The following is a 16,595-nucleotide window of genomic DNA, read 5'->3' as shown; positions in this document are numbered from 1 at the left end:
CTCACTATTCAGCCCCGAACCTTCGGCCAGAGCCCGGAACTTCTAGCCTCCGACGACCCAGACCAGCCCGGGTGTGACAACTCTCTGGTTAGCCCGGAACCTGCCTGGAACCTGGCCCGGACCTTCCGGCCACCAAAACCTCCGGCCTGCCCGGACCTTCCGGCCCCCAGACACCAGCCAAGCTCCCACCGTGCCAACTCTTTGGTTACGCCAGACCCTGCTTGGAACCTCTGGCCAAGCCCGGAACTTCCGGCCCTGCCTACGCGAAGTGACTTGGGCCGACGCTCGTGTACCCTTTTGCTCCTGAGACTATATACACTCTTCTCCTACCTATGTTTTAGGGTTAGCGTTGTGATAGATCATATGTGAGATAGAGCCTAGCTCATACATCCGGATCTACTCCATCGAGAGAGACCGTCGCCTCCTCGGAGAAAATCCACTTGGATTCAAGACCCCAAATGGGAAGACTCCTCAAGACCTCCTCACGACAAAGATCATGCCACTTGTATCGTCCCTTGTTGATCATGGATCTTGTATCTCTTTGTATTCCAAGAATCTAGCATATGTGTGACCGAATCTTGTTGGTTTGAGTGATTTCTCTTGTGTTTTCCCCTTGTGTTCCTTGTGTTATTCGCGGGATCCGCTCCTTTCATGAGAGATCGGACGTATAGGGTTCTACCCTACATCATCTTGGTATCATGAGCCACATTGATCACGATTTTTCAGAGCCTCTCTCTTTGTTTTCTAGCCTAATTTTGTTCTGATTCATCCCAATTTCAAAAATCCCCACAAAAATAGCCCTCCCAATTTTTTTGTGATTTGTTGGTGTGATGAAGTTTTGTTGGATTTGATCCGTTGATTTTGTGTGTGGCACATAGATCTAGCTTCCCCACCCTTACATCCACCTAAAATTTTCTTTCCCCTCTCGGATTTAGGTTTTTCCCGAAGGTTCTCCGCCCAAATCCATGATCCCCAACTTCCTGTTCTTGCAGAATCGTGACCCCTAGAACTTCCGGCCCCGCTCGGACCTTCCGCCCACTATACCTTCCGGCCCCATGATCGAAACCTCTGGACCCTGGACCTTCCGTCTTGCCCGGAACTTTCGGCCTAGACAGAAAGTTCGCGCATCTTCTACGACTTCTGCTAGTTCGACATCTTCAACTACGGTGCAGCGGCATCTTCACCAATGTACTGAAGACTGTGCACTACGACATCGACAACAATCACATCATTTTGACACTCTCTACCGTAAGCAAGGACAGTAACTTCAATGACATCTCTATCTACGCCTTGCCATTGCATTGATAACCTCCCATACCCTTCCTTTTTTTGCGTCACTTACCCATCTAGACTAGCCTTTGAGTATTGCCGGCAATGTCACTTGTGCACATTAGTGATCATACTTCCCATTGCATACTTACCATATCATCTTGGTACTTATCTTGCTATCATCTTTTGTGTCACAAAGTTAACATCAAATATGCAATTGCTATCTTGGTTCGTGAAGTTTTGCATGAGAAAGAGCTCAAAAGAGAAAGATCCAAACAAGCTTTTAAGCAAAAGAGAAAAGATAAGCAAAGAGCTTTTAATCAAGAACCATAGCATCATACTACATTAAGATTGTCATACTCGGTCATTTTGGATCATATCATAGAAATACCATACATATAGCATACTTGGGATAGACGTCGTTGCAATTTTACTTAGTAGATTGTGCACAAGTTTCATATCCGCCTATTGAGCAATCATGCTAGGATCTCTCTAGAGTTGTGCAACAAGAGCATTTTCGTGGACTCCAAATTTTGGCTCACTCCTTGGTTGCACGACCCCTTTTATCTATCCTTGTGTGTGTTTCCGTGTCCCATATCTTGCTATTGGTCTAGTTGTCGCATTGCAAATTTGCGAATCTTTTGCAACATTATTGAGTCTCACTAACGATTGCATCAATTTTGTGCCACCATCCTAACTGAGATCCACTATAAGCTTTATTTGTGTAGGTGTGAGAACCGACAAGAATTGGGACCAATTGTGCTATTTCCTTGATACACATTTGAGTAATCATTGATCCATCTTCAACATCGGTTAAGGTACATTTGGTATAAGTTCTTCTCTTTCTCCCACTCACATATTTGCTTCGAATGATGGATAGGCCAAGTACTCCTACCAACCCACACTTCATCGAGCAAGACGACGACATGTCTTCCTATGTCACAAAGAGCCACCTCTTTGGTGCACAATGATCTTTGCATCAAGAGCACCAAGTAATGAGCGACCACATCGACCATCTCGCCACCGACTTACGCCTCTCCGAGCAACGTACAAGAGACTACTTTCACAACAAGCTCGACGAACAAAAGCAAGAGAGCAACGCAAGAATGGACGAGTTTTGTGCCTTGTTGGTCAACCGCTCTTTCACAAATTCCTCCTACTCAAGACGGAGCCGCTCTAGTCGACACTTCGACGACACCATCTTCGGCTCAAGTACTCCAACTTCGAACACTCTTCGACGAGCCGCGCGTCAAGATTGTCAAGCAAATCGCAATCTCCTACACGACACCGATCATCAAGAGCAACTTCGAGTGCAAGATCATCGACATCACCAAAATCAAGCTACATTCGTGCAAGCAAAAGAACAGAAACGTCTGTGCCAACAAGAGGAAGAACGAGCACGATAACACCAAGACGAGCAAGATGCCGAGGCATAACGTCAAGAACAACAACTACGAGAAGCTCGAGCCCTTGAAGCACTAAATGCTCTCCGATATACAAATCGTGGCGTTGCCAATCGGAACCGCAATACACGTCTAGAAGAAGAAGCACTTCGTGATGAAGTTCAAGAGAGAAGATATCAAGCACGAGTGCATCGTGAAGTTCCCCAAGCTCCTCAACAAGATCTTCGACAAGAACACCAAGTTCGCCAAGAGCAAAATGAGGTTGACAATCCTCCACATCGAGAGCAACATGAGGTTGAAAACCCTCTTTGTCAAGAGCAACGTGAGGGTGACAATCCTCCATGACAAGGGCATCATCATCCCCGACCCCAACACAATGAAGAGCAACGCTACGGCAAGCTAAAGTTCACCATGCCCAAGTTCAACGGAAGCAATGATACCGAAGAGTACCTTTCATGGGCATTGAAGGTTGACAAAATTTTCCGTTTGCACAACTACGAGGAAGAAAAGAATATCGCCATGGCATCCCTTGAGTTCCAAGATTACGCCCTCATTTGGTGGGATTAAATCATTGAGCGCCGATGTAGCGACCAGACCTCAGACAGTCTGATCTCTGTGCTCTGGTGTCATCGCTGGATCAGTAATGCTGACACCACACAGTACTCAGAGGATTTATAGCAGAGTAGCAATCACACACTTATTACATCGAGTGTCTCAAAAGAGAACTTATTACATTAAGTATGGCTTAAGGCCATCTAATAACGATAACAGCGGAAGGCTTGGAAGATAAGTGAGTCCATCAACTCCAACGGCATCACTAAGTATAGAACCACGACCTAAAACTCCTTAATCATCGTCTGAAAAGTTTGCAACATTAATGTTGCAGCCCGAAAATGGGTCAGCACGTGGAATATGCTGGCAAGGTAATACATAAAGAGTAACGGAATGAAACAGCTATACTATATGCATATTTGGCTGGTGGAAAGCTCTATGGTTACAGTTTTGCGTAAAGCCAATTTTTCCCTACTTCAAAGGAATAAAATTTAATTACTATCATGGTGGTTGTTAAACATTGAGAATGGTTGACAACATTCTCAATCCCAATTAAGCATCATTAAACATAACCCAACAAAATTAATTTAGAGTAACATGTTGAGATTCACATGAAAATCCAAGTACTAGATACTCAAGATGTCCATAACCAGGGACACAGCTAACCATGATTAGTTTATTACACTCTGCAGAGGTTTGCGCACTTTTCCCCACAAGACTTGATCGCCTCCGTTTGGTTTCTCGCACTACATGGTGTTTGAGAAGACGGATGGCCGAGACATAGTCTTTCAGAAGCGCTAGCACCTTACGATGGGTAGACCGTACCACCTACATCCCCTACATCTAGTAGTCTACCACTGTAAGAGTTCGCACGACTTAGTCAACTATGCTAGAGCCCATAATAGCTTGTGGCTGCACACGGAAGTTTCTAGTATGAATAGTCTCATGATCCCTTTGAGCCTGGGTGGCGGTCCAAAAGAAAACAGGCAAGTCCTGGAATACCCAGGTGCCTCAATCCACCCAGATGTGTGTTTAAGTTGCCACCTTAGATAAACCATTAATTAACAATCTCACATCTGTCATGGATTTCACTCACCCAATCCACGTCTACTAGCATAGCATGGCATAATAAGCAAACGTAGAAGTAACTCCCAAAGGTTTGATAATAAACAGGTAATAGGTACTACCTCATCTACTTCCCATCCCACAATTTAATTAGATCCTAATCATGCAATGTGTGAGGATTGATCTAATGCAATAAAACTGGGTAGTAGAAAAGGTATGATCAAAGTGTTACTTGCCTTGCTGATGATCCGCGAAACCTAACGATTCGAAGTAACAGGCGGCGCACTCCGGGTATTCTATCGCATACAAACAAACAAGCATACAATAAGTACTCATCTAATGCACAGGTAAAACTCAAATAAGAGATCTAACCAGAAGGTTCAACTTAAGAACTCCGGTTGGCAAAAAGAATCAAATCGAACGAAGCAACGAAAATCAAACTACGAAAGAAAACAACTTTGTTCTAGTAATCTGGATCTAGGGAAAATTTTACAGTAACAAAAACTTGTTTAAGTTGGTTAAACGGATAGAGGGTTTCGAGACAAATCCCTAGGCGCTTGAATCGCCTGATTCCGATAAACGAGCAAAAAGTTAAACTAAAACGAAAATCGGATCAGGAATCACGATCAGAAAAATCGTGGATTTAATCCGAGAAAAAGAAAAACGACGAATGCTGATTTTATTTTATTTTCTCTTTTTTTTTCTTCGGCACGGAAAACGAGGCGCGACAAACCTCGGGTGGCGGGATCATCGGCGGCGGTGGCTCCGGCGGCGCACACGGATCGAGGCAAGGCTGATGGGCTGGGGCGGCTCGGGGCGACGCTATTTAAAGGCTGCCCCCGGGCGGTGTCCCGCTCGGGTACGGCCCAAAGTCGGTTCGTTTTTATTTTAATTATTTCGCTCGGAAGAAAAATAAAAAGAAATACTAAATGGACTCCAAAAATTCCGAAATAAATTTTCATGGGCTTCTAAAATCAAGCCGCACAAGGTGAACATTTATTTGGGCCCTAAATGCAATTTTGAAAAACGCACATTTCTCCTAAATTCAAATAAAACACCGAAAAACTCCGAAATAAAATCTTATTTGATTTTTTATTAAATCCTCAATATTTCTTTATTTTGGGAAAGTCACTTTATTCCCTCTCTCATATTTTTGTAATAGAAATAATTGATGATAAAATAAATAAAATCAAATGATCATATTCTCAAAATTTGAGAGAACTCAAATATGAAAATAACGAAATCCCCAACTCTCTCCGTGGGTCATTGAGTTGCTAGAATTTCTAGGATCAACCAAAATGCAAAATAAAATATGATATGATATGCATGATGATCTAATGTATAACATTCCAAATTGAAAATTTGGGATGTTACAAACCTACCCCCCTTAAGATGAATCTCGCCCTTGAGATTCGGGTTGGCTAGAAAATAGGTGAGGATGGTCCTTGAGCAAATCTTCCTCTCGCTCCCAGGTGGCTTCATCCTCCGTGTGGTTGCTCCACTGAAATTTGCAAAACTTGATAACCTTATTGCGAGTGACTCGACTGGCAAACTCGAGGATCTTAATTGGTTTCTCCTCGTACGTCAAATCGTTATCCAACTGAATAGTTTCCAATGGCACTGTGTCTCTCAACGGTATGTCAGCCATCTCCGCGTGACATTTCTTTAACTGAGAAATGTGGAACACATCATGTACTCCTGACAATCCTTCGGGCAATTCCAACTTGTAGGCCACTTCTCCCATACGCTCCAAAACTCGATATGGTCCTACAAATCATGGCGCTAACTTCCCTTTAACTCCAAAATGCTTTGTTCCCCGAAGTGGAGATACTCGAAGATAAGCTCTGTCTCCGACTTCGTAAACTGTCTCCTTGTGTTTAGAATCCGCATAACTCTTCTGTCTGGACTGGGCTACCTTGAGCCTATCGCGAATCAGCTTCACCTTCTGTTCAGACTCTTTAATCAAGTCAGGACCAAACAATTGGCGGTCTCCAACTTCGTCCCATGACAACGGTGTCCTGCACCTCCTTCCGTACAAAGCTTCGAAAGGGGCCATCTTTAAACTGGTTTGGTAACTGTTGTTGTAAAAGAACTCTGCATATGGCAAATTATCATCCCAACTAGATCCGTAATCTAGCGCACAAGCTCTCAGCACATCCTCCAAAATCTGATTGACTCTCTCGGTCTGTCCATCTGTCTGTGGATGAAAAGTTGTACTGAATTCTAGCCTGGTTCCCAAAGTTTCGTGCAACTGCTTCCAGAACTTTGAGGTAAACTGGGTTCGTCTATCTGATACAATACTCCTTGGAACTCCATGCAAACATACGATCCTGGTCATGTATATCTTTACCAACTTAGCACTGGTGTAAGTGGTCTTTACGGGATGAAATGAGCTACTTTCGTCAATCAATCAACTACAACCCAAATCGAGTCATAGCCTGAACGAGTCCTGGGCAATCCTGTGATAAAATCCATGCCTAGCTTATCCCACTTCCATTCGGGTATCGGCAATGGTTGTAACAATCCTGCTGGCTTCTGATGCTCTGCCTTTACTCTCTAACATATGTCACAAACTGCTACATACTCCGCTATATCCTTCTTCATTCCGGTCCACCAGAAAATATCCTACAAATCCAGATACATCTTGGTATTTCCTGGGTGAATTGAATATGGTGAGTCGTATGCCTCTTGCAAAATCAACTTCCTGATCTCCGGGTCATTGGGCACATAAACGCGGTCTTCAAACCATAGGGTGTCGTGCTCATCCTCATGGAATCCTTTAGCTTTTCCTTTACTCAGTTTCTCCTTTATAGCGGCAATCTCTTTGTCAGCTTTCCGAGCTTCCCTGATTTTATCCATCAAGGTTGACTGAATCTCCAATACTGCTACATAGCCTCTCGGAACTATTTCCAAACCTAGTTCACGAAGATTTTTGGCTAACTCCCTTGGTATTCCTCCCGTCATTAACGTATTGACATGGCTCTTACGGCTTAATGCGTCAGCTACTACATTAGCCTTTCCGGGGTGATAATGCAATTTCATATCATAATCCTTGATAAGCTCCAACCATCTCCTTTGTCTGAGATTTAACTCCTTTTGTGTGAAGATGTACTTCAAACTCTTATGATCCGTGTACACCTCACAATGATTTCCAATGAGGAAATGTCTCCATGTCTTCAATGCATGCACTACGGCTGCTAACTCCAAATCATGCGTGGCATAATTTAACTCATGAGGCTTCAATTGTCTTGAGGCATATGAAACAACTCTCCCTTCCTGCATAAGCACTACTCCAAGTCCTCGACGTGAAGCGTCGCAATACACCTCATAATCTTTGGTCTGGTCTGGCAAAATCAACACTGGTGAGGTAACCAAACATTTCTTCAACTTCTGGAAACTGGCCTCACACTCCTCTGTCCATATGAACTTGGTATCTTTCTTTAACAACTCAGTCATAGGCTTCGCAATCTTTGAGAAATTCTCAATAAATCTTCGGTAGTATCCTGCGAGTCCAAGAAAACTCCGGATCTCTCCAACTGTTGTTGGGGCTTCCCACTTGGTCACGGTTTCAACTTTAGCGGGATCTACTGCTATACCTTCTCCAGATATAACATGTCCGAGGAATCCTACTTCCTTCAACCAAAACTCACATTTGCTGAACTTGGCATATAATTGATGTTCTCTGAGCTTTCCAAGTACCAAACGCAAATGCTCCTTATGTTCCTCTTCATTCTTCGAATAAACGAGGATATCATCAATGAACACTACGACGAACTTATCCAAAAACTCCATAAACACTTTGTTCATCATGTTCATAAAATAGGCAGGTGCGTTAGTCAGACCAAAAGACATAACGGTATACTCGTACAGCCCATACCTGGTGGTAAAAGTTGTCTTCGGAATATCCTGTTCTCGAATCTTCAACTGGTGGTATCCTGATCGCAGATCGATCTTGGAAAATACCTTAGCTCCTTGCAATCGATCAAATAGATCATTGATCATTGGTAGCGGGTACTTGTTCTTGATCGTTACTTCATTCAATCCTCGATAATCAACAACCATCCTTAACGATCCATCCTTCTTCTCCACTATAAGTACTGGCGATCCCCAAGGCAAAGAACTTGGGCGAATATATCCCTTATCCAGTAACTCTTTAATCTGCTTCTTAATTTCCACCAAATCATTTGCTGGTATCCTATATGGTCTCCTTGATATTGGACCTGTGCCTGGCAATAGCTCAATCAAAAACTCAATATCTCTATCCGGTGGCATGCCTGGCAACTCTTCTGGAAATACATCAGGGAAATCCATTACCACTGGTACTTCCTCCTGCACAACTCTTGTTAGGATATTTACTTGAGTCCTCTTTGGCACATGCCGGGATACATACTTGATCCTTCTCCCTTCTGTGGTGGTAAGAAAAATTGTCTTACTAGCACACTCAATATTCCCTTCATACATTGATAACCAATCCATGCCTAATATCACATCCAATCCTTGAGATTCCAATACTATTAGGTCTGAGGGAAAAACATAGTTACCAATCCTTAATGGTAACCGATCACACCATAGACTAGCCACATATTCTGCTCCGGGCGAGGTTACTAACATGGGTGACCTAATGGCTTGGGTTGGTAGGTTATACTTATGCACAAATCCCCTTGAGATGTATGAATGCGATGCACCAGTATCAAAAAGAACGAGTGCAGTAAATGACTTAACCAAAAACTTACCTATTACTGCATCGGGCTGAGCTTCAACCTCCTCCACGCTAACGTGGTTCACCTGTCCCCTGTTAAAAGGGTTCGGCTTCTTCCCAGAACTTCCATTACTATTTCCATTTTGTAATTCAGGACATTCATTGGCATAATGTCCTGTCTTCGAACACTTAAGCAAGTGACTTGGCTTAGGTCCTTGGCTGGGGTTGATGGGTTGGTGCGGTTCTGGCCGTTGCTTCCTCCATTGCCATTACCATTCTTGGTGCCATTGTGATTGTGCGAGCTACCTCCTCCATGGGTATGCTGAAAATGTCCTCCCGGTCTAGGGGTAAAACGTGGCTTCTGCTGAGCTCCTGAATTATACTTTCCTTGTCCATACTTCCTCTTGCGATTCTCAATCTGCTGCTGCTTCCCTTCAATCATAAGAGCACGATCTACCAACTCCTAGTAGTTGTTGAAGGTTGCTACCATCAACTGCATGCTCAGCTCATCATTCAATCCTTCCAGAAACTTCTCCTGCTTAGCTGCATCCGTAGCGACGTCATATGGGGCATAACGTGCTAGCTTACTAAATTCCTCCACATACTGGCCAACTGTCCTTCCTCCTTGGCGTAAGTTGTGAAACTCACGCTTCTTCATGGCCATAGCTCCTGCTGAAACGTGTGCAGTATGAAAAGCCTGCTGAAACTGGTCCCATGTGACAGTGTCGACTGGGAAAGTGGCTGTGAAATTATCCCACCATGATGCTGCGGGTCCTTCTAACTGATGTGCGGCAAACTTCACCTTCTCCGCATCTATGCATCCTGCTGTGGTCAACTCCCTAGCTGTCTTGCGGAGCCAATCATCTGCTACTATCGGCTCGGTGCTACTGGAAAACACCGACGGATTCAGCCTAAGAAAACGGGCTAATTGGTCAACAGGTGGTGGTGGTGGTGGTGGGTTGTTGTTGTTGTTCCCCTGATTCTGATTTTGGACTAGCAACTGCATCAATGTGTTCTGTTGCTGGATCAACTGGGTGAGCTCCGGTGGAAAGTTAAATCCGGGGTCACGTCTCGGAGGCATCTAAGGGTTTTAGAAGAGATGAGATATAAGAATAGAGGGGGGTCTAAAGAGAAAACACTACCCATATGCACATGAGGCAAAACAAACAATTCACTTCAATCAATCAAACAAGGGCATACAATCGATATATCTATCGCAAAAGTGCTCGGACTACTATATTTACATGGTGGACTACTACTACTGATGAGGTGGTCTACTAGAAATATTCTACGGTCGTTCACTCCATGATATCTGCTCCAGCTTCATCAACATAGTCATCATCGCTACTATTTGCTTTCGAGTCGGTGCCGTCGATGATCTAATGCAATAAAACTGGGTAGTAGAAAAGGTATGATCAAAGTGTTACTTGCCTTGCTGATGATCCGCGAAACCTAACGATTCGAAGTAACAGGCGGCGCACTCCGGGTATTCTATAGACAAACAAACAAGCATACAATAAGTACTCATCTAATGCATAGGTAAAACTCAAATAAGAGATGTAACCAGAAGGTTCAACTTAAGAACTCCGGTTGGCGAAAAGAATCAAATCGAACAAAGCAACGAAAATCAAACTGCGAAAGAAAACAACTTCGTTCTAGTAATCTGGATCTAGGGCAAATTTTACAGTAACAAAAACTTGTTTAAGTTGGTTAAACGGATAGAGGGTTTCGAGACGAATCCCTAGGCGCTTGAATCGCCTAATTCCGATAAACGAGCGAAAAGTTAAACTAAAACGAAAATCGGATCAGGAATCGCGATCAGAAAAATCACGGATTTAATCCGAGAAAAAGAAAAACGACGAACACTGAATTTTTTTTCTCTTTTTTTTCTTCGGCACAGAAAACGAGGCGTGACGAACCTCGGGCGGCGGGATCGGCGGCGGCGGCGGCGGCTCCGGCAGCGCGCGTGGATCAAGGCGGGGCTGATGTGCTGGGGCGGCTCGAGGTGGCGCTATTTAAAGGCTGCCCCCGGGCGGTGTCCCGCTCGGGTACGGCCCGAAGTCGGTTCGTTTTTATTTTAATTATTCCGCTCGGAAGAAAAATAAAAAGAAATACTAAACGGACTCCAAAAATTCCGAAATAAATTTTCACGGGCTTCTAAAATCAAGCCGCAGAAGGTGAATATTTATTTGGGCCCTAAATGCAATTTTGAAAAACGCACATTTTTCCTAAATTCAAATAAAACACCGAAAAACTCCGTAATAAAATCTTATTTGATTTTTTTATTAAATCCTCAATATTTCTTTATTTTGGGAAAGTCATTTTATTCCCTCTCTCATATTTTTGTAATAGAAATAATTGATGATAAAATAAATAAAATCAAATGATCCTATTCTTGAAATTTGAGAGAACTCAAATATGAAAATAACGAAATCCCCAACTCTCTCCATGGGTCATTGAGTTGCGTAGAATTTCTAGAATCAACCAAAATGCAAAATAAAATATGATATGCGTGATGATCTAATGTATAACATTCCAAATTGAAGATTTGGGATGTTACAGCCGAGAGGCAAGAGGTGAACCACCCATCACAACTTGGGCGCAAATGAGGGATGTCATGAGAGCACGTTTTGTCCCAACCTACTACAACCGCGAACTCTTCAAGAAACTCCAACTCCTCAAGCAAGGAACCAAGAGCGTTGAAGAATACTACAAGGAAATGGAGATTGCCATGATAAGAGCCAATGTAATGGAAGATGATTAGCAAACTATGGCACGTTTCTTGAATGGACTCAATCACCCTATCAAGAAGATTGCCGACTTCCAACCATACTCAAACCTCATCTAGCTAGTGCATCAAGCTACCAAAGCAGAACGTCGAGTGCAAGATGACTTCAAGTATGCCAAGTTTTCATCCAAGTCCTATGGCTTCTCCAACTCTCAAGCTTCAACAACTCCAGCACCTTCTACCTCAACCAAGCCATCTACAAGCAACGGCGACAATTCAAGTTACAAGAAAACTTCGACGACCTCAAGTCGTCCTCCTACTACAAACAACTTCAAGCCGAAAGCTTCATCATTATCTACTCCAACCGATGAGTCCATCAAGACAAGTTCCTTCAAATGCTTCACATGCGGCGGTCAAGGCCACAAGTCCTTTGAGTGTACCAACAAGCGCACCAGGATCTTCAATGACGATGGTACATACGGCTACATGAGTGAAGGAGAAATGGAAGCCCTTGAGCAAGTGGCCATGCACGGACAAGTGAACGACGATGAAAATGATCAAGTATTTTGACGAAGATTCGAGCCTGCTCTCGTTGTTTCCAAGGTCTTGACACTTCAACATCAACAAGATGAAGACCAAAGATAACATAACTTCCACACCAAGGCCGGCATCAATGGAAGGTTCGTGAAGGTCGTCATTGATGGAGGGATTTTCCATAACTTAGCAAGTGAATAACTATGCTCCAAACTACAATTGGTCAAGATGAAGCACCCACATCCCTACAAAGTTCAATGGCTAAGCAACTCCGGCACTATCTAAGTCGAGCATATGGTGCAAGTTTCTTTCAAGATCGGAGCATACGAAGGCACTTTGGAGTGTGATGTCGTTCTAATGTCCGTTTGCCACCTCCTCCTAGGACGGCCATGGCAATTTGACCGAGGCGTCATCCACAATGGGCGTACAAATCACTATAGCTTCAAAATGAAAGGAAAGGAATATGTGCTACGACCTATTCTCCAAGCCAAGTGATCGCCGACAAGCAAGCCACCCATTGTGGAGAGAATAGTGAGAGAGCGAACCACCAAAAAGAGAGTGAGCGCCACAAGCCCAAATTGAGTGCCTCCACGATGAGCGACAAGAAGAACTTAGTCCTATTTGCCACCAAAAGTGAGATGAGAGAAGTATATGAGAACCCATCAAGTGTCATGCACAATGTCCTTTTATGCAGGGATGAGGCACCAAAAACTAACAACTCTCACAATCTACCTTTAGTGTTATCTTCTCTATTGCAGGAATTCCAAGTTGTCTTCCCCGACGAGCTACCTCCACTACGAGGCATCGAACACCGCATCAACCTCATCCCCAGAGAACCCCTTCCTAACAAGCCTCGATACCACATCAATCCCGAGGAAACTAAGGGGATCCAATGGCAAGTACAACAACTCATCAACAACGGAGAAGTATGTGAAAGCTTGAGCCCTTGGGCCATCCCGGTAATCCTTGTTCCCAAGGAATATGGCACATATCGCATGTGTTCCGATTGCCGTCCTATCAATGCTATTAACATGCGTTATTGTTACCCTATTCCACGCCTAGATGATATGCTAGATAAGCTTGGCGGAGCCGTAATTTTCTCTAAAATTGATCTTAAAAGTGGCTACTATCAAATACGCATCCAAGACGGTGATGAACGGAAAACCGAATTTAAGAGCAAATTGGGTATATATGGATGGCTTGTTATGCCAATGGGTTTATCTGAAGCACCCGGTACTTTCATGGGACTCATACATTTTGTTCTTCGACCCTATATTGGTGTATTTGTTGTGGTCTATTTTGACGATATCCTTGTTTTTAGCAAATCTCTTAAAGATCATGTCACCCATCTTAGAACCGTGTTGCAAACCTTAGGAAAGAGTGCCTTTATGCTAATATGGACAAATGCCTTTTTGGTGTTGATAAGATTGTTTTCTTGGGTTTTGTTGTGTCTTCTAAGGGTGTTCATGTAGATGAATCTAAGATCAATGCTATTAAAACTTGGCCCCAACCAACAAATTTGCAACAAGTGTGAAGTTTTCTTGGTTTAGCCAGTTTCTACCATAGATTTGTGAAGGATTTTAGCACCATAGCTATACCTTCACATGCTTTGAGCAAGAAGAATGCACCCTTTGTTTGGGGACCATCTCAAGATGCCGCGTTCAATGAGCTTAAGAATTTGCTTTCACATGCTCCTTTGCTTGCTTTGCCCAACTTTGATAAACCTTTTGAGATTCATTGCGATGCTAGTGGTTATGGCATAGGAGGTGTGCTAATGCAAGAGAAGCGCCCAATTGCTTTCTTTAGTGAAAAACTCTCCGGAGCACAACGCAATTATCCCATATATGACAAAGAGCCATATGCTTTAGTGAGAGTCTTGCATGTTTGGGAGCATTATCTCCGCCCTTATGAGTTCATTCTTCACACTGATCATGAAACGCTTAAGTACCTTAAGGGTCAAACTAAGTTGAACAACCGTCATGCTAAGTGGAGTGAATTCATTGAGTCATTTCCTTATGTCATCAAGTACATCAAAGGTAAGGAAAATGGTGTAGCGGATGCTCTTTCCTGCATATGCATGCTTGGTACCAAACTTCAATTGAATGTCATTGGCTTTGAGCACATAAAAGACTTCTATGCGCATGATCCTACTTTTGCTATTCCTTATGCTAAATGTTTGACGCGTACATCTTGGGAGCGATATTACATCATAGATGATTATCTTATGAGAGCTAACAAAATATGTATTCCCGAGTCTTCTCTTCGTTTGTTACTTTTGCAAGAATAACATGGAGGAGGACTAATGGGACACTTTGGACGCGACAAGACATACGCTACGCTCCCCAAGAACTATTTTTCGCCCAAGATATTCTGCGACGTCTCCCGCTTCAACAACCGGTGCTCTACATGTTGCAAAGCTAAGTCTAAAGTTCAATCTCATGATCTTTATATGCTCCTTCCAATACCATATCACCCATGGGAAGATATAGTATGGATTTTTTCCTTGGTTCGCCTAGAACTAGAAATGGGAAAGATTCCGTGTTTGTTGCTGTGGACTGATTCTCTAAGATGGCTCATTTCATTCCTTGCAACAAGATAGACGATGTGTGACGCCCGGATAATTAAGATACAGTAATCAAATACTAATGAGGCCATGTCACCACTATTAAATTGAGTTCAAATTCAAAATTTGAAATTAAAGTCAAAATTAATATTTCTCCAAACCACAAAACTAAAATGTAGGTTGGGCTGCAAATATTCACTAACTAATTGTCATATAGGAAACAACATTTTAGAAAATATTAAAAGGCCCCTAACCATTTTTAGAAAAACTACTCCAGCAGTAGTTATATGGACTTCCAAATTAAAATAAACATGAATGCTTTTCAAACTAACTTGCCACTACTAGTGCTAACTCAAAACCTTACCTAATATTATGGTGCTAAATTGTACATTTAACTAAAATCATTTTTTAGCTCAAATTATTATAAAACTGTAGGAAATAAATAAACAGTAACAGAAAAAGGGAAATAAAAAGAAAAACAAGAGACCTAAACCTACTGGGCACCTTGGCCCATTTAAATAAAATGGCCCAACCCACCATCCCCACCTGCTTCTTCTTCCTACTGCTCACCAGGGGCTGGGTGGTCGCCGTGTGCCTGACCACATCGCGAATCGCCCACGTGCCAGCCATCCGTCATATTGCCGGCATATACAAGGTTGCCCCGACCCCCCTAGCAAACCCTAGCCCTCTCCCTTATCCTCCCTCGCGCCGTTCTCTCCTTCGCAACATACAACCGAACGGCGCCCTCCATGGCCGGCGTCGTCATCATGGCCACCGGCATCCCTGTCACCTGAGAAGATGTCCAGGAGGACCACCACCCTCGACTCCGTCTATCCCGAGCATCGAATCGAGCCGGGATGTCTCATACGCTCGCCATCAACTTGGTCATCTCCGCGTACATCGTCTCCGTCCACCGTCGTTTGCCACTACTCCAGTCCATCCCCGGCGCAGCCCCGAGCACACTGACTTGCCCTACATCCCCGTTGTGAGCTCCCTTCGATTTCCCCTTTGTTTTCCCGTCGATTTCGTGCCGTACCATAGAAGCCCACAAGCACCGAGCTCCGTCGTCCGCCATGGCCAGACCTTGCCATGGCCGCACCCGTGCTCTTGCGTGCACCTACTCGAACCCATCCCGCGCACCCGAGCCACACCCTGGCCGCATCCCCAACTGTGCCGGTCATGCACGCCTACTGCTGCACCCCATCTCACCTCCTTCTGCCGCGGTGTCGCCCCGCTGCCGTTGTCTACTACTGCCGCCGCTGCCCCACCGTGCCTCGTCACTTCCCGCCGTGAGCATGCTCCTCCCCTAGCTGCCGGCGACCCACCGTGCCGGCCGCATCCGCCGCTACCTTCGGCAAGCCCTGCCCACGCCCGCGTTCCCTTGGCCTCGCCGTTGCCGTCGGTTGCTCTGCCGGCTCCTCCTCCTGTGCTGTCGCCGGCGCCTGACTGTGTCCGCGCCACTTCCACCGCACCGAGGCCGGGCCTCGTCCCGCACGTGGCCTCGCCTCCCCGCCAGCTGCTCCTGTTGTTGGCCATGGTCGAGCGGCCATGCGCGCGTGCGCGCATGCGTTCTATGTGTGTGCGTGTGTGTATTAGGTTAGCCTAGTATTAGATTAGTACTAACCTAGTCTGTAGCAAATGACATGTGGGTCCTCCTTGATTAGATTAAAGAAAATCAAATTAGAAAATTTTAACACACTGACGTGTGGGCCCCCCGGGCCCCGTTGACCAGTCACCGGGTCAACGTTGACTGCTGACTTGGCAGTCAACGGGGCCCATTGG

This window comes from Triticum dicoccoides, chromosome 4A (assembly GCF_002162155.2).
Source record: "Triticum dicoccoides isolate Atlit2015 ecotype Zavitan chromosome 4A, WEW_v2.0, whole genome shotgun sequence".
Taxonomy (NCBI): domain Eukaryota; kingdom Viridiplantae; phylum Streptophyta; class Magnoliopsida; order Poales; family Poaceae; genus Triticum; species Triticum dicoccoides.
Note: the sequence above shows the minus strand (reverse complement) of the source record.